This window comes from Equus quagga, chromosome 12 (assembly GCF_021613505.1).
Source record: "Equus quagga isolate Etosha38 chromosome 12, UCLA_HA_Equagga_1.0, whole genome shotgun sequence".
NCBI lineage: Eukaryota > Metazoa > Chordata > Mammalia > Perissodactyla > Equidae > Equus > Equus quagga.
In genome coordinates, this window is record NC_060278.1 from 90,936,529 (window position 1) to 90,960,502 (window position 23,974).

At 47.7% G+C, this 23,974-nt stretch overlaps 1 protein-coding gene across 2 annotated transcripts in view; it reads left to right on the top strand.

Moving 5' to 3' along the window:
- The first annotated feature begins 16,821 nt into the window (after positions 1-16,821).
- The window catches only part of PPP1R16B (protein phosphatase 1 regulatory subunit 16B), a 98,809-nt gene continuing 91,656 nt past the window's right edge, over positions 16,822-23,974 (top strand). For both annotated transcript variants that reach the window (XM_046679671.1, XM_046679673.1), the window contains exon 1: positions 16,822-16,938. The gene's annotated coding sequence lies outside the window, so the exon portion shown is untranslated. The remainder of the gene's footprint in view (positions 16,939-23,974) is intronic.

Consider the following 23,974-nt stretch of genomic DNA (forward strand, 5'->3'; position numbering starts at 1 on the left):
AAGAGGGTAGTTGAATGTACATCTTTAGTGGGATATATTCTAAGAACAAAAAAGAACTGCAAAGCTTACTGTTTTCAGTAATTATGTTGTTAGTAAGAGCATTGGTATGGTTATTCTGAAGATATAAATATATGTATATATATGCAAATAATTATGTTAATGTTGTCAGGAACCAAGATTTTCAGCATACGATACAAACTATAAAAACATGAAATCAAAAATTAAAGTTCTGAAGTCCTAAATTTGAATCACAAATATCAGTAGGAGCACATGATGTATTTTTTCTCTAAAAGTATTAATTTCTTAGCTGAAATGTGATCTAGAAATAGTGAACAGCCCAGTATCAAGGAACACCCCTCGCTGGCTACTCAAATACCATTTCTCATTGAAAGGAACCAAGGCTCCTTGGAGAAATGGCTGATTGCAGTTCTGGGGCAGGAAATACACAAGACGAGCCTGGAACATCTTGTTGCACCAGAGAGCAAGGAAGCTGCCAAAGCCCCCTGGGGACTCCTGGGATCACGTCAAAAGAAGGCAGGAGCCAACTTGAAGTGGCTCCCACTGGCCAAGGAATGGGATAATTTGAGCTTCAGAAAGAATAAAAATGAAATTGAGTATTAAAATCCGTGAATCCATCATTGGTTATCTTTGAGGAATCAGCTCATAATTTTGAAAACTGATAGAAAGAAAGAAGCAAGCGTTGATCCTGCCTTTCCTGTACCAACTGTACCCCATGGTAACCAAATAGATGGAAAGGGAATTTTTCTTTGTAGAGGATTTCCAGCTAATGCAGGAAGAAGGAAGGATAGAATATCACCATTTTCTAACTCCTGATAATGGCAAGAGACAACGATCATCAACGACAGCTGAAAACCACGTGGTGGAAAGCTGACTGGGACCTCTACAACGGATGGATATTATGAGGCTTCTGATGTGACACAATGTAATGTATTGAACATCATCCACAAAGTATTTTTACAAAAAAAATTTAGCCTGAATCTGATCAAGCCTCCAGATTTACCTGCCAGTTTACTAGAAATACTGGGGACAGAGAAACCTTGTATAAATTAGGGTCCCAACAGGAAGCAGATGGCACACTCAGACTGGGAAAATTAGAAGAGGATTTACTTATAAAGGCGGAGACAGAGTGGACAGGATAGTGCAGGATCCTGGGATGAATGGCAGAGAAACTCTACGGTTAGGAGGAAAAGATTCCTAAAACCTGGAAGGGGAGAGAATTATGTGGAGCAGCTGTCTTTTGAGAAACAGTCGCCTTTAGTCAAGAAGCACAGCCAACTCAAGGGGGCCTTGCAGGGAAGGGAGCCAGGGAGATAAACTCTGACCTCATTCTCTTCCCTCCCTCCCATTCCTACCATGGCTCCCTATTGGCCAAACCCAACTGAAGCCAGAGGGCAAGAGAGCCTGGCTGATGTAGTCCACATAGTCTTTGCCTCCTGGGGCAAAGAGCAGGATGGAGAAGGGTGGAAGGAGGACCTGAATGGGGCAATGAGTAAAATTTGTCACACACATGGTAAACAATACGATGGGATACAATCAGCAAAATCCAGAAAACTCTCCAGGACAAACAACCTTCTTTTTTTTTTTTTTTTTTTTCTTCCATCAAATAAATTGCAAAGGGGAAAAAAAAGAGGCAGGGTAGGGGAGCCTATAAATTAAACCACCTTTTTTTCACCCAACAAATAAATTGCGAAGGGGACCTATAAATTAAAAGACATTTGAAACGTAACATAGTTACAAAGCGTGGACCTTGTTTGGATCCTGATTTTAATAAATCAACTGTTGAAAAAAATAAACTACTGCAAAAGTCTGGGAAATCTGCACACTCTCTGGATATTTGATTATATGAAAGAATTATTGATAGGTTTTTATTTTTAGATGTGAGGTGTGTATGCCGAGACAGAGAGAGAGAGAGAGAATGCTTATAGAGATACATACTGAAGTATTTGCAGATGAAGTGATATGTCCGGGATTTGCTCCAAAATAATCAAGTAGGGTTGAGAGGAGTGGGAAGGGAGTATAGACGAAACAAGAGCGGCCGTGTGTTGGTTATCATGAATGTGGGGGGGTAGGTACAGAGGGGTGCATTTCACTTCTCTCTACTTTTGTATGTGTTTGAAGTTTTCCATTAAAAATACCTCAAAAAGTAACAGTACTCTTATCCAGCCTTGTTTTGTTTGTCATATGGCAGTATGTCCTGGATATCGTTCAATATCATTGCATATGGAGCTGCTTCTTTCTCACCTTTTTAAATGTATGTGCGTGTCTGTCTGTCACAAACATGATAAACAACACCATGAATGGAATCAGCAAATCCATGATAGACATGTACTTTTTACACCAATAGTAGCATACAACACACAGTGTGACAGCATATCTTGGAGATCAGTACAAAGACAGCCTCCGCCTTCTTTTATCCTGTCTTTCTTTTTCTGTGGTGTTTAATGGATGACACATTCAAGAGATTCTGAAAAACCACCCTCCAACACTTTGCTGTTTTATACTAAGAAATGTGATAAGAACTGCAAACATTTTCCCCAATGGGTTTGTCATTTGACTTTATTAAGGTGTTTTTCCATGCAGAATTTTTTATGAACTCAAATCAAGCAATCTTTTTAAATTGCTTTTGGGTTTCATGTCATACTTAGAAAGGCCTTATTCACTCTGACATAATGAAAAAAAACATGTTTTCTTTTCATATGTCTAGTTATTTTTAACCTTTTGATGTTAAAAAAAAAACCCTACCTAATGGCATAAAATATAAATGTACAACCTAATAACCTGTAAAATGAGCACCTGGGTAATCACAATGATCAAGAAACAGAACATTGGCCCCCAGTATGCTCTTTCCTGATCAAAATTTGCTCCTTTTCCATTAAAACCACTAGGAAACCACTACACTGCCTTCTTGAGTCTTCCTTTCTGTGCTCTTTATGGTTTTACCAGCTAATTGTGCATCCCTAAACATTGTCTTTAACATTCATCCGTGTTGCATGTACCATGGTTCATTCATTCTCATTGCTGTGTTGTGTCGTGTGCATGTACCATAATTTATGTATCCAGTTGGAATTTATCTTGGCGTAGGTCTGTGGTAGGGCCCTGGTCGAATTTCTTTTCAGATGACTAGCCAATTGCATTAACAATATTTATTGAGTAATCTATCTTTTCTCCACTAATTTAAATGCCACCTTTATTATTTATTAAATGACCTTCTATCTTTTGGCCTACTTCCAGACTCACTCATCTATTCCCTTCATCTCTCTTTTTTTTTTTTAAGATTTTATTGTTTTCCTTTTTCTCCCCAAAGCCCCCCCGGTACGTAGTTGTATATTCTTCATTGTGGGTCCTTCTAGTTGTGGCATGTAAGCCCCCTGGTACGTAGTTGTATATTCTTCGTTGTGGGTCCTTCTAGTTGTGGCATGTGGGACGCCGCCTCAGCGCGGTTTGATGAGCAGTGCCATGTCCACGCCCAGGATTCGAACCAACAAAACACTGGGCCGCCTGCAGCAGAGCACGCAAACTTAACCACTCAGCCACGGGGCCAGCCCCTCTCTGTCTATTCTTGAATTCACAGTGAACTATTACTCTCACCTTAAAATACACTTTAAGCTGTGACAGAATTTGTCTCCCCAGATTTCTTTCTCTTTTTCTTTTTCAGGACTTTTCTTGATTTTCCTGCGAATCCAGGGAATCAGCTTATCAAGTTCCAAAATAATTCTGTTGGCATATTTATTTGCATCCCATTAAAATTATAGATAGAAAGATGAAAGATGGTATCTTTTCTTTCTTGAATCTTCTAGCCAAAAATGGGAATGTGCCTTTTTCCTTTATTCAGATCTCCATGTCACATAATAGACTTCAAAAGTTTTATTCATCTATATCTCTTACACATTTTTTGTGGAGTAACTCATTCATTTAAACATATGAATAGTATTCCATTATGCTTCATGGCATGATTTATTTAATCATTCCTCTTTTGAAGGGTATTTGAATAAATCTGTTTCCAAATTTATTCTATTATAAATAGTGCTGCAGTAAATATGCCTACACATGCATGTATTTGGGAAGGATACACTACTATAAATGACATTGTCGGACCAAAGGATTTTTAAAATGTTGACAGATCTTATCAAATTACTGTCTGAAAATAGTCATTCATTTCTTCACGCTTTGTCCAATCCTGCATATTTGTAATTTTAAAATCTTTTTCTAGTAATCAGTACATTATATCTTACTCTGGTTTTAGTGACTACTTCCTTGATTTCTGATCATTTCTATTTCTCCTTTTTTTTTGATGGAGAGGATTGGCCCCAAGCTAACATCTGTTGCCAATCTTCCTCATTCTACTTGAGGAAGATTGTCCTTGAGCTAACATCTGTGCCAGTCTTGCATATTTTATTTGTGGGACGTCACAACAGCATGGCTTGATGAGCAATGTGTAGGTCTGTGCCTGGGATCTGAACTCACAAACCCCAGGCTGCCAAAGCAGAGCATGTGAACTTAACCACTATGCCTCCAGGCCAGTCCATGATCATTTATATTTCCTTTGAGCATTCCCCATTCATATCCTTTGGCTAGTATGATAATAGGATGTACATATTTTGCATATGAATTCTGTATATGTTATTTTGTGTGTGTACTTTTATTAAATTATGAAACATTTAAGTCTTCTTTAATGTCTCACATTACCATTTTATTATTTTCTTCATAAAGGTATTATGCAGGTTTATTCCTAGACACATTATAGCTGTTATTGCTATTGTAAATGGCATTTTTTAAAATGATGTTTTCTAGATGTTTGTTGCTGGTTTATCGGAACATCGTTGATTTTTATCATTGTTTACGGTTGTCGTATCTAACAACCTGGAAGAACTCTCTTATTAGTTCTATTACCTCAATGGGGAATCTGTTGGATATTTTTTTTTTTTAAAGATTTTATTTTTTCCTTTTTCTCCCCAAAGCCCCCCGGTACACAGTTGTGTGTTCTTCGTTGTGGGTTCTTCTAGTTGTGGTATGTGGGATGCTGCCTCAGTGTGGTCTGATGAGCAGTGCCATGTCCGCGCCCAGGATTCGAACTAACGAAACACTGGGCCGCCTGCAGCGGAGCGCGCGAACTTAACCACTCGGCCACGGGGCCAGCCCCTGTTGGATATTTTTATGTATAAAATCGTAGACATTTTTTGTGTCATGTGGTCAACAGGTAATTAAGCAAGGCTTGTGATGCAGAATCCAGAAAGTGGAGAAGGGGAGACGGAACCTCGGAGACTGAAAGAAAGCGGAGGGAGTAGGAGGGAAAAGAGGCTGTTGGGGGAGACAGCGGAGCTGGGCGAGACTCTGGAGATGCGAATCAGTGGACCGGGGGAACAGACGGGTTGAAAGTGTTTCTGGGCACTTTGTGTGTCTGCATTTCCCTTTGTGGTGTTTGACCAAACAAAGGTTGAGTTACTTCGTAACATTTTGGGGGGCTGGACTGTGCTTCTACGACGGCAATAGGACTTTGGGACTGGACCACGTGGATCCCAGCTTATACCTGCTACAAACATGCACAGACCAACCGCAAGCCTGTGGGTCCAGAGCGAGAGAACGAGAGAAAAACGAAAACATGAAAATACTGCGTTAATATAATAGAACACAAAACAAAAATAGTGCAAAGAGGTAACATAATGCCATTCTAATATAAAGAGAAAAATCAGGGAATTAAAGAACAGAGTGTATCATGAAAAGATACGAAAGAATATGGTGATAAAATTGTAAAATGCATCAAAATAAAGTTAAACTCTATAATGTCCTTGATATTAAGTAGAGGATCATAGCAAGAAAGTTAAATTATTATTATTAATAATATTGTATCCTTCTAGACAGAAAGATCTGAGCTGGAATTGACAAGCTGTGTGAACTTGGGCAAAGAAAGGCAATCCCTGAGATGGAGACGTCAGTGAAGAAGGCAAATCCGAGATGAAACCGTGGGCTAGTGAAAACAAGATGAAACTATGCCCACTGGCTTATGACGATGGGAAGTCTAGGCCCTGTTCCCAAATCAGACCCCCCTCCCTCTTTTGTCCCATACAGGCGGCCTCCAGGCTCCCTCTCCTCCATGCAGCTCACCCATGGCCCAGGGGCCTCTCCTGGCCTCCATTCCTGCTTCTCACCCCGACCAGGCTCTTCCTGGATGGCCAGGATCCCTCAGAGCAGTTGGAGGAGGGGGCCAGGGCAGACTGCCTTTCCCAAGATGGCCATAGGAACATCTCCCATCCCACATGCTCTTCTGACAATGTGACTTTTTTTAAATGGAGGTTACACTGGTTTATAGCATTATATAAATTTCAGGTGTCCATCATTATATTTTGACTTCTGTAGAGACTACATCATGTTCGCCACCAAAAGTCTAGTTGCCCTGTGTCACCGTACACATGTGCCCCTTTACTCCTTTCGCCCTCGCCCTCACCTCCTTCCCTCTGGTAACCACCAATCTGTTCTCCGTATCTATGTGTTTATCTTTCACAGGTGAGTGAAGTCATATGGTAACTGTCTCTGTCCCTCTGACTTATGTCACTCAGCATCACACCCTCAAGGTCCATTCATGTTGTTGCAAATGACAGTGTGACTGTTATGGAACACATTGTGTCCCCTGAAATTCATATGTTGAAGCCCCAGCCCCCGTACTCAGAATGTGACCGTATTGGAGATGGGGGTCTTTAAAGAGGTGATTAAGTTAAACCAAGGCTGTTAGGTGGACCCTAATCCGATCTGACTAGTGTGCTTATAAGAAGAGGAAATCCGGACACACAGACACAGGGGTGTGCAATCACGGAGGAAAGACCGCGTGAGGGCACAGCAAGAGGACAGCCAGCTGCAAGCCAAGGAGAGAGGGCTTGGGAAGAAACCTGCTGACCACCGATCTTGGACTTTTAACCTCCAGAACTATGGGAAATCAGTTCCTATTGTTTGAGCCACCCAGTCTGTGGTATTTTGTTATGGAAGCCTTAGCAAACTAGTACAGTGACCTTGACATTCCTCCCATCCAGTGGGGGTCTATGTCCCGTCCCCTGGAAGCTGGGTGGAGACATTCATGCTTGAACCCAGCCGCCATGCCCTGAGGAAGCCCAAGCTAGCCCACGTGGAGAGACCCTATGGAGATTCTCCTGCTGACGGCCTAGCTGAGGTCCCAGCCGACAGGAGCATCAATCACCAGACACGTGAGTGAAGACGCTTCCAGATGATCCCAGCTCCCAGCTGTGGAATCTCCCCCAGACACGTGGAACAGAGAAGAGCTGTCCCTGCCACACCCTGTGAGACCCACAGAATTCAAGAGCATGATAAAATTGTTTACTGCATTAAGGTTTTGGGTAGTTTGTTACATAGCAACAGTGACTCCCAAAGGCTCTTCCAGAGCAGCTACCCCCAGCCTGCCTCTCGCGGGAAAGTGTAGACGCCTCTCCCCAGCCCGCTCCCCAACTTTGATAGAGAGCTATTGCTGCCACCTGGTGGCCGGTATAAACAATGCAAGACCCAGGATTCTCAGGAAGCTTATTCACATTCATTCATTCCACAAACATTCATTAACCTTGATGGTGGTGGGTCAAGTGTAGTTTTAAAAAAGTATATTCTAACATTACCATTTTGTATGCTTTTATCTTTGGTCATGACGTATCACTTACAAGTCCACAATTCCTTATACTGTCTCCCAAAGTCCAAAATTCTCTGAAAACTGAGAGATACTTTTTATCAGTTTACAAAAGCTCAGTAGCAAAACCTAATCTGAACTGACATAAGCCTATTTATGTATTTATTATATATATTTATCGTGTATTGATATATATTGTATATATTAATTTCACAGTAGAAATACTAATGTTTGATTATGGGGTGCTGCTCTAAACCCCTCTAGGGATGTTATATAATAGAAAGCAGTGGTTCTCAAATGTGGTCCCCAGACCGGCAGCATCAGCATCACCTGGGAACCTGTGAGAAATGCACATTCTCAGGCCCCGCCCCAGACCTATTGCATCAAAAAACTCTGGGATGGGGCCCAGCCATCTGTGCTTTCAGGAGCCCTCCTGATCCCATGCCTCCTCCTCCTCTGTGCTTCTGATTCATGCTCGAGTACGAGAATCACTGATGCAGAGCACATGCACCATATCGCATTTAGAAAATCCAAAAGTTCTGAATTCCAAAGCTTATTTGGCCCCCTGGTTTCAGATAAAGAATTTCTTGCAGACCTGTATTTGGAAATTTCAAGTAACATTAAAGGAAGCCATGAGATTTTTGTTTAAAAAAGGGGGCAGAGGTTGCTTGTCGGAATGGGGAAAGGGTGGATTAATAATAATAAAATTCCATCATATTAAAATACCCCTAATTCATTGACAGCCATTCCCTATCGGTAGGCATTTAGGATGTTGCCAGTCTTTTGCTATTTTATAGATAAAGACTTTCCTTAGACATATCTTTTCCTAGGCAGGTGGGAGGTTTTCCCCAGGCCAGTTAGTCCTAAATGCATAGTTGCTGAGTTGTAGGACATGCAGACCCAAATTTCTTAACTAACGCCAGACTTCTCTCCTAAGTGATTGTGCCAGTGCTTGGGCCCCCATGCCAAGGGTTCCTGTTTCATGGTCTTAGCTGGTCCCAGTATCGGCAGACCCTTTATTGCCTTTCTGATGGCTGTCACCTTTTCTCTCCTGGATGTTTTATTTGCATTTCCCTAATCATTCGGAAGTTGAGCCTGTCTTCAGCCCATTTGTTGCTTGAGGGTAAACATTTTGCCTTCTCACCTCAGGCTTTGCCTCTTTATCTTCCAAGCCTAGATTTCTAGAATTCCATAAGACCTTTCCTCTCTCACCCAGGGCAGTAACCCACGAACAGGGCTCCGGCTTTCCAGCTACTACCTGGGCTGTGGATGTTACAGCCTCTATTTTGCAGCTCAGGACTGAGGACCCACTTTTGTTTGCTCTGGGTTGCGTCTGCCCTTCCTGTGAGGCAGAGAGTGGCAATAGCTAGATGGGTGCAAGGCTGACAGCAAGAGCAGCAGCAACAACAAACGAACATCGAGGGGAACAAAACCTAAACCCCAGCTTATACTTTCCAGAATATGATCTTGCTGCATTGTTGAGCACTGTTCATCGAGGCGCTGGTGTCTGCCAGGACGGGTAATATGTTCTCCCTCAACCCTTCCAACAGCCGCGTAAAGAAGGATCGCTTCATTCATTAGACAGATCCTTCCTGTGCACCAAGCTTTGTTAGGCCCTGGAAATTCAGTGGCAAACAAACCAGACCTGGTCTCAAGCAGTGGCGCTTACCATCTACATTAGTTTGTTCGGGCCGCCATGATGAAAGACCACAAACTAGGGGGTTAACCAACAGAAACTTATTTTCTCACTGTTCTGGAGGTTAGACGTCTGAGACCGAGGTGTCAGCAGGGTTGGTTTCTTCCAAGCCCTCCGTTCTCGGCTTGTAGATGGCTGTCTTCCTCTAATGTCCTCACGTGGTCTCCTCTTCTCAAAGGACACCAGTCATTTTGGATGAAGGCCCACCTATATGACCTCAGTTTACCTTAATTGCCCCTTTAAAGGCCCTATCTCCAAATATTGTCACACTCTGACGTACTGGGGGTTAGGACTGCAACATATGAATTGGGGAGCAGGGTAGGGACACAGTTCAGCCCATAATACCGTCTAATGGGAGAAGCAGACATTAATCCAACAGTCAGCACTGCATGTAAAATTATGGCTGTGGGCCCCAGGGCCGTGAGAGCCAACACCAGGGGGTTTGACTTCTAGGAAGCCTTCCCTGAGGAAGTGACATTTGGGCTGAGACCTGAAAGAAGGGTGAGGGCTAAGTAGAGAAAGAGGGAATAGCAGGCCGGGCAGAGGGAACAGGATGTGCCTGGAGAGGCTAGTACCCGGCACAGCGTTGGAGGGACCGAAAGGCAGCTAGAGGTGCAGGTGGTTGGTTGTGAAGCCTTGCACCAGATAAAAATCTCCCGGGCACCCCTTAAAAATTATGGATCCCGGGCCTCCCAGGCCTCCTGGGTCAGAATCTCCGAGGGGACAGGCTCAGGAATCTGCATTCCCTCCCACTCCCCAAATTGTTTTATTTTGAAAAATATCAAACTCCAGAGAAATTCAAAGAAAAGTACAAGGCACCCTTGACTATCCTTCTCCTGGATGTACTGATTGATTTTTAACTTGATTAACATTTTGGCACATTTATGCTTTTCTTTGTCCCTGCTTCGCCCTCTTTTTAACATGCCTCTCCTAAGAAAAAGAGTAGGACCTGTTCCTCCCTAATCACAACACCATCATCATCTCTCAGAATATTAATATCAATTCAGTAACGTCACCTAATATATAAACAATAGTTAAGTTCTCCGTGGTGTCCAAAATTTCTTTTATAGCCATTTACCTTTTGAATCTAGGATCCAATCGAGGTCCACGCATTACGTATTTTTCGTTAAGTCCCTTTAATGTCTTTTGATCTAGAATACCTCCTCACCTTTAAAAAAAATGATGTTAACTTTTAAAAAGAGAGTCCAGGCTCGTGGAATGCCCCACATTCTAGATTTGTCTAAATTTTCCTCATGATTAAAATCAGGTTAAGTATTTTTGGCAAGAAGATGACATGGAAGTTGTCAAGTGCATCATGTTGCGTCACATGGGGGCACACAATGTTAGGTTGTCATCTTGATGATGCTGGGTTTGATCCCTCGCTTCGGGTGGAGGCTGCTGGATCTCTCTTGTAAAGGTACGCTTCCGTCTTTCGAATTAGTAAATAACCCAGTGTGATATTTTGAGCCATGTGAATATTCTGCTCCCTAACAATTTTTCCCTCACAGGCTCTAGCCTTTGTTAATGACCCTTGCTTCCACGATCAATTATCATATTGGTGACTGAAAGATCAAATCTGCATTTTTAATAAGTGTCCCACGTGACTCTTCCACTCAGGGAATTTGGGAAACCCTGTTTAAGTCATGATAGGGGAAACAGGAGAACGAGGCATTGCTATCAAGGCGGCTGGAGGCACTAGCTGAGGCATACGGCTCATTAGAATCGGTTAAAATGCATATCCCTAGGCCCCATCCTACACCAAAGAGTGAGAAAGGGGTGCAATGGACAGGCCTGGGAAGCAGCATTTTTGACACTTCCTCCCTCCCCTTCTTTCAGATGATTCTGTGCTCCTGGAATTTTTAGAAACAATCTTAGGTGATGATTCTTAGACTGGCTGCATTTTCAACTCACCTGGAGAGATTTCTGATCTGTATGTTTAAAAGTAAGAGCCCCACCTCCAGAATCAGATTCAAACCGTCTGGGGTGGAGCCTGGGCATTGCCACTTTCTGAAGCTCCCCTAGCCATTCCAATGTGCTGCCGAGCTGCAGAGCCGCTGGGCTGAGGGGTTCTCTCTAACTTGAGCATAAAGACGAAAACCCGCCTGCCCCCACTCCTAGCTATCCTTAACTCACAGCATCGCAGGACTGAGCTTACCTGCTGCCTGAACACGTCTGGTGCTCCCTTCATACCACTTTGAGGCTCCCACTGTGTGCAAATGGCTCTGACTGTGCTCCTCAGGGAGCTAAAAAAGAAGTCAAAGAAAGGTCACTTCCCTCAAAAGTGCAGGGACGTGGGAAAAAATACACACACAAAGATATGCAAGTATTGTACAATCGGTGTTTTTTTTTTTTTAAAGATTTCATTTTTTCCTTTTTCTTCCCAAAGCCCCCCGGGACATAGTTGTGTATTCTTCGTTGTGGGTCCTTCTAGTTGTGGCATGTGGGACACTGCCTCAGCCTGGTTTGATGAGCAGTGCCATGTCCGCGCCCAGGATTCGAACCAACGAAACACTGGGCCGCCGGCAGCAGAGTGCGAGAACTTAACCACTCGGCCACGGGGCCAGCCCCTACAATTGGCATTTTGCAAACAGGAAACCGACCCTCTGGAAGGGGGAATGACCGCCCAGCGAGTTCGTGGCAGAGCCAGGGCTCTCACCCAGGATGCCTGTCTTGCACTGGGCTCCTTTTCCCTTGAGCCCTTGCTGCACCTCCTGCGCGTCCTGCACTTCTGTTGGTTGGGCCTGGCCTGGGGCCAACATCTTCACCAGCAGCATCACCCACCTATCAAGGCTCACTCTGGGCAGGCATTGGACTAAATGTTTGTTGAATGAATAAACACAGCCAGCCCAGCACCTGCCCACCAGCTGGCATTAAGAACCAGTGGATCAAATAACTGCTAAAATGAATTCTTTTGAGGCTGGATTAGCTCATTTTTTCACAGACTCAGGAGTCTCGGAAGACTTTCTTCTTTTGGAGGCCCTGCCTCACATTGTAGCAACTATGTAATTCACCCAGTGCTCCCTTCTATATAATTTACGTGTAACTATGAGTTGGTTTGAGTTGCAGTTGACTAGTCGACCTAAAGTTATGTAGATATTTTAATTCTATATTTGTAAACACCAATGTTTCAGATTTTATCTGTTGAAGGCAATCCATTTATTTTTAGGTCCTCAGACACTTTCCATGCTCTATCAGAATGTTCACTGAGTTGGACTCTACCCCAATGTCTACTGGACCCTAGATGACCTGGAAGTAAAAGGAGGGACTGTCTTGCTTGAGGACAGGAAAGAGAGGTCTGCGGGACATGGTCAGTGTTGCTTTCAAGGACCAGAGTACAGTTTAACTTTTATTTGGTAAAAACTTTATGGAGATATAATTCACATACCGTACAATTCACCCATTTAAATTATCCAATTCAACGGTTTTTAATATATTCGTAGTGGTGTGACTATCACCACAATCAACTTTAGAACACTTCTGTCATCCCAGAAAGAAACCGGCTATATGTCAATTGTATTTCAATTTAAAAAATATATCAGTCACTTTCCATTTGCCCCCAATGATCCGCTCCCCACTCTAGCCAATCACTAATCTACTTTCTGTCTCTATAGACTTGCCTATTCTGGACATTTCATACAAAGAGAATCACATAATCTGTGACCTTCTGTGTCTGGTCTCTTTCACATAGCATGATGTTTTCACGGTTCATCCATGTTGTGGCCTGTGTCAGTCCTTCATTCCTTTTGATTGCCGGGTAATATTCCATTGTGTGGATACACCAGATTTTATCCATCCATTCATCATTTGATGGATATTTGGGTTGTCTCCACTTTTTGTCTATTATGAATAACGCTGCTGTGAACATCTGTATACACATTTGTGTGGATGTAGGTTTTTATTTCTCTTGGGTATAGATCTAGGAGCGGAACCCCTGGGTCATCTAGTAGCTCTATGGTTAACCTTTTGAGGAACTGCCTGACTGTTTCTCAAAGTGGCCGCACCATTTTACATTCCCACCAGCAATGTATGAGACTCCTAATTTCTCCACGTCCTCGCCAATACTCGTTATTACCTGACTTTTGGATTATAGCCATCCTAGTGCATTTGAAATACAATGCATCTCATTGTGATTTTGATTTGCGTTTCCTTGATGGCCAGTGATGTTGAGTATCTTCCCATGTACTTATCGGCAATTCATATATCTTCTTTGGAGAAATATCTATTCAGATTCCTTCCATTTTTTTTTTTAAAGATTTTATTTTTTCCTTTTTCTCCCCAAAGCCCCCCGGTACATAGTTGTGTATTCTTCGTTGTGGGTTCTTCTAGTTGTGGCATGTGGGACGCTGCCTCAGCGTGATCTGATGAGCAGTGCCATGTCCGCGCCCAGGATTCGAACTAACGAAACACTGGGCCACCTGCAGCGGAGCGCGCGAACTTAACCACTCGGCCACGGGGCCAGCCCCGATTCCTTCCATTTTTTAAATCGTTATTTGCCTTTTTATTTTTTAATTTGTATTTATTTATTTTTTGCTGAGGAAGATTAGCCCTGACCTAACACCTATACGAATCTTCCTCCACTTTATATGTGGGTCACCATGGCAGCATGGCTGACGAGTGGTGGAGGTCCTCGCCTGGCATCCGAACCCGCAAACCCCAGGCCACCAAAGTGGAGTGTGCTGAACTTAACCACTACGCCATGGGGCCAGCTCTTGCCTTTTTATTATTGAGTTGTAAGAGTTCCTTATATATTCTAGATAAAATCCCTTATCAGATACATGATTTGCAAAGATTCCCTCCCATTCTGTGGGTTATCATATTTGTTTGCTGGGGCTGCCATGACAAAATGCCACAGACTGGGTGGCTTACACAACAGAAATTTGTTTTTCACAGCTCTGGAGGTTAGAAGTTCAAGATCAAGACGTCTGCAGCTGTGGTTTCTCCCGAGGCCTCTCTCTTTGTCTTGTAGACGGCCATCTTCTCCATGTCTTCGTGTGGCCTTTCTTCTGTGCAAGCATTCCTGGTGTCTCTTCTTCTTATACGGACACTGGACATATTGGCTTAGGCCCCCGCCCTAAGGGCCTCTGTTTAACTTAATTATTACTTTAAAGATCTTATCTCCACATACAGTCACATTCTGAGGTGCTGGGAGGTGGGACTTCAATGTGTGAATTTGGGGTGAACACAATTCAGCCCGTAAGAGTTAAATTTCACTTTCTTGATGGCGTCCTTTGAAGCACAAAAGTGTTTTGCGTTTTTTTTTTGTTTGTTTGAGGAAGATTGGCCCTGAGCTAACATCCGTGCCCATCTTCCTCTATTTTTTATGTGGGATGCCTGCCACAGCATGGCTTGACAAGTGGTACTTAGGTCAGCACCCGGGATCTGAACCGGCAAACCCTGGGCTGCCAAAGCAGAACGTGCACACTTAACTGCTGTGCCACTGGGTCAGCCCCAAAAGTTTTTAATTTTAATGAGATCCAACTTATCTATTTTCCCCTTTGTCGCTTGGACTTTAGGTGCCTAAGAAACTATCATGTAATCCAAGGCCATGATTTAAGTCTACTTTTTCTTCTGAGAGTTTCTCAGTTTTAGCTCTTACATTTTGCTGTGATTCGTTCTGGGTTAATTTTTGTATCTGGTGTGAGGTAGGGGTCCAACCTCACACATTTGCATGGAGAAATCCAGGTGTCCCAGCACCACGTGTGGAAAGACTATTCTTTCCCCCTTAAAATGTCTTGTCCCTTTAAAATGTCACTCCTATTGAAAATCAGTTGGTCATAAATGTAAGGGTTTATATCCGGACTCTCAGTTTTATTCCATTGACCTGTATGCCTATCCTTATGTTCATACTGCACTGTCTTGATTAGGTAGCTCTTCAGTAGGTTTTGAAATCAGGAAGCAGGAGTTGTCCGCCTTGTTTTGGTTATACTTGAACTCTTGTTATCCAACCCCATGAGTGACGCGAGTGAACAGCACAGCGGGAGGATTCCGGCCTGTACTCAAGGTTTCACGTCAGGAACACAGGCTCCAAGTTCTACTCAGGGCTTGGAGAGAGCATTCCCGCCCTCTCAGCCCACAGCTCTTCATGATAAATCAATGGAAACATTCTGCGGAGAACAATGATCCCCTTGGGTTATTTTAAACATCACTTTAAGTTTTTCCCACCTGCTCTGCTCTCTAATGCTCTTACTGAAACAGCGTTGCTCACAACTGGATTATTAATGAACTGAGAGGGAGCCAGGGGGCAAATGATGGGGGCGGGGCTTTCAGAGGACTTGGGGGACCTGGAGACCTGGAATAAACCCAATCCAGAGGTTTTTACTTCTCCAAGAAAGATTACTGAGTTTCTTTAGCAAACAGGAAATCACAAAACTCAGGTTATACCCTCAGCCTCAGAAGAACATTGCTAGTGAGTAAGGACCCAGAGGAGTTCTCCGAACAAGACTGCTGGGAACTGAATTAACTGGGTACCACCCCAAACCCCCCTAAACTTAAACCTTGTCTGTGCCCCCTCTGGCTGGCCTTTGGGTGCCTAGGGCTCTAATCTGGAGGCTGATGAAGCTCAGGAAACAAGGCCCTTTGTGGAGAAGAGAACTCTATTGTTCTAAAGCCAGTGTTCAGCCAGTGTGGATTCCAGAGAATGTTTCGGGATGGATTTTTTCCCTTTGTTTGTTAACTTTCTCTCCCCTTCCTGGGGCGGGGGAGGCTAGGGCCCTCTCGACCGCAACTCAAAGATACTTCAATCCATTGTCCTGTAAAGAAAAGATGGTGCTCAGCGTGCAGGGGCCTTCCGGCCCCGGAAAGAGCCTTAAGTTAGATGACAGAAGCCACCGCGTGTGTTTTGCTTTTCATTCTCAGCATTAAAATCTCAGAGAGGCAGCTCCTTTCTAGATCGTGCACATCCCAACCAGCGACAGACGTCAGCGGAGGTAAGACCACTTCCTTCCTCCTTCGCTTCACCTCCTTTTCTTCCAGAAAGAGGAAATGATGCGTGCCCACGTCGCAGGCCACGGCCCCCATGCTCCCACTGGTCTCGCTCGGGCAGCCCGTCCCCCAGCTGGGGGACATGCCCCCACAGACCTATCCCCAGGGCAAGGCCCGGTCGGGCTCCTTGGCGTCTTAGGAAGTTTCTGAAGAACTCAGGCTGCGCATGCCTTCAAGGTAGGAGACTTGAGTTCACTGGTACTCATTTTGTGTGACCTTGGGCAGGTTACTGCTCCTCTCTGGGCTCCATGATGCCCTTCCGTCAAATAGGGGCAAGAATAGAGTCCTGGGCTTCCCCCTTTCCATTGCGGGGTGGGAGGAAGGAAAACTATTCCGAAGCCACATCCCATCCGCCTTCAGCTTCCAGCTGCTCAAAGGAGGGCCCCCGCCCCTAGAGCGCCGGGACCCTTCCAGGAGCTCCCTCGCCTGCCAGATAGGGCTGAGCGCGCCCAACCCTTCCCGCGACTCAGGCCCCGCCTTCGGGGAGGAGCCGAAGGGCGGCGCGGAGGCTGGCGGCGGAGTACTGCCGGCTTCTGTCGCCGCCCGGGCAGCTGCGGCGCGGCGACAGACAGACGGAGCCAGGGCCGGGAGCCGCCCGGGGCAGGGCTCGGCGGAGCAGGTGAGTTCCTCCGCGGCGCCGCCTTCCTCCCTGCGCTCCTGCGGCTTAAAGGGCGGGGAGAAGGATTGCGGCGGGAACGTGGTCCTGGCCTCTGAGAGTCTAGCTGGGGCGTGTGGGGCGCTTTGGCCAAGGGCCGGCGGCTTAAGATAATGGGGCGGGGTGGGGGGCGAGTACTGGACAGGCGGGCGCCTGGAGCGCAGGGCCAAGGAGTCGGACTGGGGTGGGGGCGTTCTCCCGGGTCTTGCGCACCAGTGGCGAGGCCAGGGTAGGGGGCGCTTTGGCAGGTTGTTTGCTGGGGCCGCCGTGGCCGATCTTGGGGCGGGCAGGGGGCTTCCTCAGCTGGATCTGGACTCTTTGGCCGCCGTCTGCCGGGGGGCGCAATGACGGGCAACAGGAGCCACAAATGGCACCAAACAGCCCCGGCGCCCAGCCTCTGGGCTGGGCATGGGGGCGCCGCCCCCTCGCGTAGCGGTGCTTGGTCCCCGCAGGCAGCGGCAGGGCGCAGGGAGCGCTCCTGCCCGGGCGGGAAAGGTCCCCAGGGCAGGTGCGCCCGAGTGCAGACCCGCCTGGCGGCGGAATCCAGCTGACCGCGCCAGCAGGCCCCTGGGAGACCCCGCGCGTGGTTGTTCCAGGGGAGAGGTGCGCCCGGCCTCTCCAAAGGGCCGCGCTCTGCCGGCTGCTGGGTCCCTCGCTTCGGGAGCATTGCTCTCCTCGCGAGTCCCGCGTATTGACTCCGGCTGGAGGCGCTCACCTGAGCGCCTAGGATGGGCAGAAACTGTGCAGCCCCCCCCCCCCCGGAGAGGTCGCGCAGAGGGGTCTCCCCAAGGTCACCCGGAGCGCCCAGGCTGAGCTTCCCAGACCACTGCGAGTGGAGAGCAGGGAGGGGGAGGCGCACGCTGCCCGCCTCCCTCCCTCATGCGGATCCCTCCCTCCTTCTCCCCTAGTCCGGACCTGGCTTCACTGGAGATGCTGATGATGCAGCTCCCAGCCAAGGGCGGATAACTGAGCCTAGGCGAGCTTTGAATCAGGTCCTCCGGGGAGGGCCGCGCGCAAAGCCTGAGACCTGGTGCTCCCTGGCTCCTCCGGAGCAGAGGGAGAGAGACGCGGCTGCATAAGCGCTTCTCAGAACCGAAAGCCGAGCTGCTTGCGCGCCCATGTGATTGGATCCCACATAATGGGCGCCTGTTCTTGCTGTCAGTAGCGCCCACCAGCTCCCCGCGGCCCCGGGCACCAGGTGCCGCCTCTGAATCGCCCTCTGTGGAGGACCTGGGGCCCTGAGGTACCAGGCGCCCTTTCCTGCACGGCTCTCTTGGGAAGGGGCCTGTGGTTAGCGCCTCTCTCCGCGGGGCACTTTCCTGTGTGCCCTGCCATTTCCTGCAGCTGATGAAGCACCGGAGAAAACCCCTCCATCCGGGAGGCCTCCTTCTAGGCTGGTAATAAAGCTTCTTAGCTCTGCCAGTGCCTAGCTGTCTGTTTGCCGAGGGCAAAGCACTTGGGCTCCCGGAGTCTCGGTTGCCTCTAGGCAATGGGACTGATAATCGGGCTGCGGGGAGGATCTCTGAGAGGACCCGTGTGAAGTGCTTGGTGCAGCGGGGCACAGCAGCATGCGTGCTCCTAAGCTGGTGCCTGTCATGCTGGTTTTGAGTGGGGCGCGCCTCTTCTTTTAGGCAGGAGCAGAAGTGGAGCCCTCGTGGGTGGTTCTGCAGGGACTGGGGTAGTTTCCACATCTTCCTCCCTCAGCTCTGTCATAAAGAGCCAGCTTGCAGGCGGCTGGTGGGCGCTGGTGAATCCTTTCAGCTTGCTGCCTGCTCACAGGGCCTTCCCACACAAATCCCCCGACCCCTTCTCCCCCCCTGCCATCTTCTCAGCCCTAGTCCCCAGGACTTGGGGGGCAAGATGTCCACCAGGCCACTCTGGACCTTCAACCTCGCACCTGCCTGTGGAGTGAAGGGTACCCAACAGTGTCCTCCCTGGAGCCTTCCTCACTCCTGTCCTGGCCCCAGCTCTTCCTAGCCTCTGAAATGTCTTCCTTCAGGAAGACCCCTCCATCCCTTCCTGCCCCTCTTTTTACCCCTCTTTTGGTCTCCTCCCACTCTGACATTCTTTGGCCTGCTCTGTGGCTCAGCTATCAGGGCTCCTTGCATCCTGGTGTGCCCCGAATTTTCCCTGGCATGGTAGGACATGGCAGGCAAGGTCCAATGCATGCTCAGACTTCCCTCCTCTGGAAATTGATGCTAGAGTGGAGGTTAAATTCTAATCTAGCTGTTAAGTCTTTTTGGGAGCCTGAGCCACAGGGCTAAGAGGATGCTGACCCAGAAAGGCAGGTTTTTCCCCAAGGCAAGAACCTTTCTGCAGAGCCCATTTAGATTTGGGAAACTAGGGCCCCAGGTTCTTCTCAAAACCAGCTCCATCCCCAGAGTGAACCAACAGAGGCTGCAGCCAGTCTGGTTTCGCAGATCGCACAAGGCACATACGTGGATTCCTGTGCTGTCTTGGACCTTCAGGAATTCCATCCAATCCTGCCCCCTCCCCTAATCTAGCTGCCCACTCCCACCCCACCTGCACCCAGGACTTGAAGCATTTGGTGTATAGTGGGTCCCAGCTGGCATTCTTCCAGGAGAGACCAGGACGAACTTCTTTATCCTGAGCACATCTTAGAGTCTCGCCTTCAAGGAGGGCTTGAACAAGCCTGCCTCTTACAGAAAGCTACAAAGGAGAGCACAGGAGCCAGACTGGTACAAATTACAGCTCTGTGCTCAAACGCTCTGTGACCTGGGTGAATATTTACTCTCACTGAGTCTTGGTTTTCTCCTCTGTACGATGGGAATAACAGTAATGCCTCCTGCATGGGGCTGTGAGGATTCCATGAGACCATAATGCGCACACAGGGCTTCATAGAGCACCTGCTGTGGGCAGGAATGCAGGAAGTGATTAGCGGCACCAGCACCACCATTTCCTCCTTCTGTGGGCTCTCTGAGGTCCCACCCCTCCATTCTGGGTGAGTCAGACCTCTTCTGCCTCTAGCTAGCAGGACAGCCTGGAGGGCCTGACTCCTGGGAATTCGAGTCCAGTGTGGGCCTGTCCCCAGAAGTCTGTGACTTACCCTTTGTCAGCTGGCCACCATTTTTCAGGATTCATTGATTCATTCAACAGACGTTTACTGCACTCTAGACCTTGTGCTTAGCAAGAGATTTCAAGATGAATAAGGCTGCCCTCAGGGTTCTCAGTCTATGGGAGAGAGGCAGGCCTGGAACCAGTGAGGATGCTCTGGGATATCAGCTTCTCTGGCAAGCAGAGGGCTGAAGAGCAGAGCGGTGGATGAACAGGTGCAGTCAGGCCAACCAGCCCAGGTTTTGTTCCTGAACCTGCCTCCTCGGAGCTGGGTGGTGACGGACAGATGCCTTACTTCTCAGGCAGATAAGTCACCTACGTCGGGGGGGGGAGGTGATGTGAGGGGAAAAGTGAGATGAGGTGGGTAAAAAAACTCAGCTTAGGGCCTTCTAGATATTCATTAGTGCTTGCAAGTGTTAGTTGCTATTATTATTAGTCTATGATGACCAAGAACAGGTGGGCAAAATTTGCTGTGGGAGCACATTTGAGCCCTTCAGAGACAATTTTCCAGGTGGCGGGCAATGGAGGGGCGGGCAGCCGAGCAGAGAGAACAGCTTGTGCAAAGGCACAGAGGCTTGAAAGTGCTCGCTGTCTTTCAGAGCAGTGGGCAGGAGTTGCAGATGGAGCACCGTCAGCACAGGGCCTGACAGAGGCAGGGGCAGCAGGCAAGGCCAAGGAGGGAGGCCGAGGCCAGGCTGCCAGGGGCCCCGAATGATTAAACACTCGCTGACCCGAAGCAGACCCCCAGGAAGACTGTCTGATTGTGGCAAGAAATTCCAGGATTACCATCTGCATGGGAAGAAGGGCTGGCCTGGGCTCCTTTGCCAAGATGTGAACTCTCCCTTCCGTTTCCTTCCACCCAGGAAGCACGGGGTCCCCTCCTCCTCCCTGAATGCTTTTCCTGCTGTTGCACCTGTTTCTCTCTTCCTGGGACTCAGTTTCTCACTTGAGGGAGGGGATGTGGGTGGAGGAAGTGTCATGATCTGGCTCCCTTATTGATCATAATATTGTACCAGGTGCTTTTCTGGATGCTGGTCACTGTCCAAGGTCTTTGCTGGCGTGGCCACTGAATCCTCATACCAACCCTTGGAGCGGATGCATTTATCCCCATTGCACAGGGAGGAAAACTGAGGTACAGGGGGTGAGGTGATTTGCTAAAGGGCATGCAGCTCATAAGTGGTAGGAACTCCTGTCTGGGGGGTCTCCAAAGTTGCTATGCGCTATCCTGTACCACCTCACTCATGCTTTTTATCAATGTCTAAAGCCAACTGCAGAATATCTGGCTCCTTTCACTGTGTACCCTTGGATGCTGGGCAGTAGGCACCTTGGAGATGGGTCACAGTGGGGTGGGCTCTGGGTACCTGGGGACTGCCCCATTCTCTGCCTGGCCTGATTTTTGGGAAGGGCCTGTGTACAGGCACTTGGCAGGGGGGCTGCTCTGGGAGGTCTCAGAGTTCAGGTCAACATTCCTCTGCCTGCTAGTGTCCCACAAACGTACCTTGACGCAGACAGTGTGCAGCTTGATTGATGTCGCAGGTGGTGGTTGAGCTGCACCGTGACCCCAGGAAGGAATGAGTCTTTTAGGATGGCTGGTCAGAGCACCATGTGACCACATACCCTACCTGTTTATAGAAGACATCAAAACAAAGGCTCGAATTTCCTTTTCCATGGGAGGCAAAATTTAGGGTCAGGGTTCAAATCCTAGCTCTGCCGTCCACTGGTTTTTGGGCCTTGGGCAATTTCTTCACTTTCTTGAGCTTCAATTTCTTCATCTGGAAATACAGATCATGTATACCTTAAATATATATACCATTCAGAATTGTCATAATGATTTGTAATCATGCATAAAATACAACTATCCAAGTTGTAGATAATATTGGTGTAATACCCACATTTTCCTCTATGGTACTTATCATAATTATGATTATATGGTTATTTGTGGTCATTACTCTTTTAGTCTGCGTCACCCACTTGACCTGTGGTTCTCAACTGGGGGCAGTTTGACCCCCCAGGGGACATTTGGGCAATGTCTGGAGACATTTTTGGTTGTCACAACTGGGGAAGTGCAGAGGGGGAGGGGAGCTACTGGTATCTAGTGGTTAGAGGCCAGGACTGCTGCTAAATATCTTAGAACGCACAGGAACACGCCCCCTCCCCCCCGAAAAGAAGGATCCAATCTCAAATGTCAATAGCGCTGATGTTGAGAAAGCTTACACTGTACCATAAGCGCCGTAAGGTCAGTGTCTGTGTCTCATTCATTCAGCTCTGTGCCCCGGTTGCCCAGCATGATGCCTGGTACACGGGAGACAATCAATATGCATTAACAGGATGAATGAGGACTTGGAAGGCCTTATGTCCCCCAGAGTCCCAGAGGTTTGGCTTGTGGGACATTTTGAATGGGCAGAAGAGATTCAGATGAACCTGAATGATGAACAGCCAATTGGTAATTCAGGCCAAAGAAATTCAGACCAAGCTATTTTCCTTCCCAAGCAGGTGCTCGGGGGCCCAGATTATCTGAACTGCTGCTGCAGCTGCCACCGCATCTTGCTCCTGTAGATACAGGACTCACCTTTATCTGGACGAGCAGGCTGGGGCAGGGGAATGTAGGTGCTGACAAGAAATGCCCTGTCAGCTGGGCCCTTGGGATTTGCCAAGCTGGGGCGCAGCTGCTGTCAGCTTCCTGTTTTTTCCCTTTCTGTTGGAATGAAGGAAACCCACTGAATGGCTGTTTTTCCACTGACATTTTCAGCAATGTGATAGGCCTTGGATTAATGAGGTCAAGCTCCAGTGTGAAATCTGCACGATAACTTGACGCTTGGCCAACAGGAAGACGTCGCGTGTTTTCTTTGGGCCGTTTGATGGCTTTGGCCGGCTTTGGGCAGGGAAACGGGGGGGTCACAGCTCTGTGCAAAAGAAGGGAGCGTTTTACGCCCTGGAGTTACAGAGGCTGGAGTCGTCTCCTTTTCAATATTGGGAAGGTTTATTTTAATGTGGACTTTGAAATAAATAACTCCTTAAAGCAAAGGTTCGCCATGAGCCCCAGGCTGGCTGCTGAGCACGGATCTGGCTTATTGGAAGGAGTGCAATGTTTTTCTGGGGTTCTCTGGGAGTTTGAAGGAAAAGATTGGCCCCAAATGGTATATGGACAGGTTAGAGGTGCACATGGGTTAAAACTTAATTCAGATGAGGGAAGAGAAATTGGGTATATGTCTCAAACTTGCTCCCCAGTCATCTTGGGCTTCCTGTTAAAATGCAGACTTCGATTGAGTAGGTCTGGGGCCTGAGCATCCGCATTTCTAACAAGCTCCCAGGGGGAGCCATTCAGCTGGTCTGTGAACTGCACTTTGAGTCACAAGGGTCTGGGAAACCCCAAGTCTAAAGATAAGGGGTCCATGGCATAACCCACTCAAGCACAAAAGCAAGTGCAGTGTGTCGTGCCTGTTTGCACAGCCATCTGTTTTGCTGGCCGGCTTGCAGATCACACATTGCCTGCACCCCTTCTCTGTGTGCCCAGGCCTGGGCCCAAACACGAAAGAAAGGCTGCTGGCTCCCAAAGAGCAACTCAAACAGCCGGAACAGAGTGTGAGGGGCTTGTAGTGCTTCCAGAAACGTGCGTCCAGGAACACACGGTTCCGGGGTGACCTGGTCACCTGGGGCTTGTTAAACGTACAGATCCCTGGGCCCTAGCCCAGCCCACCTGCATCAGAACCAGCCAAGGTGGAGCCCAGGGAATCTGTATTTTTTAAATGTGTGTCTGGGGCAGGGTAGGGGGGGCCCGGCCTGGTGGCGCAGCGGTTAAGTGTGCACGTTCCACTTCAGTGGCCTGGGGTTTGCCGGTTCGGATCCTGGGTACGGACATGGCACCGCTTGGCAGGCCATGCTGTGGCAGGCGTCCCGCATATAAAGTAGAGGAAGATGGGCATGG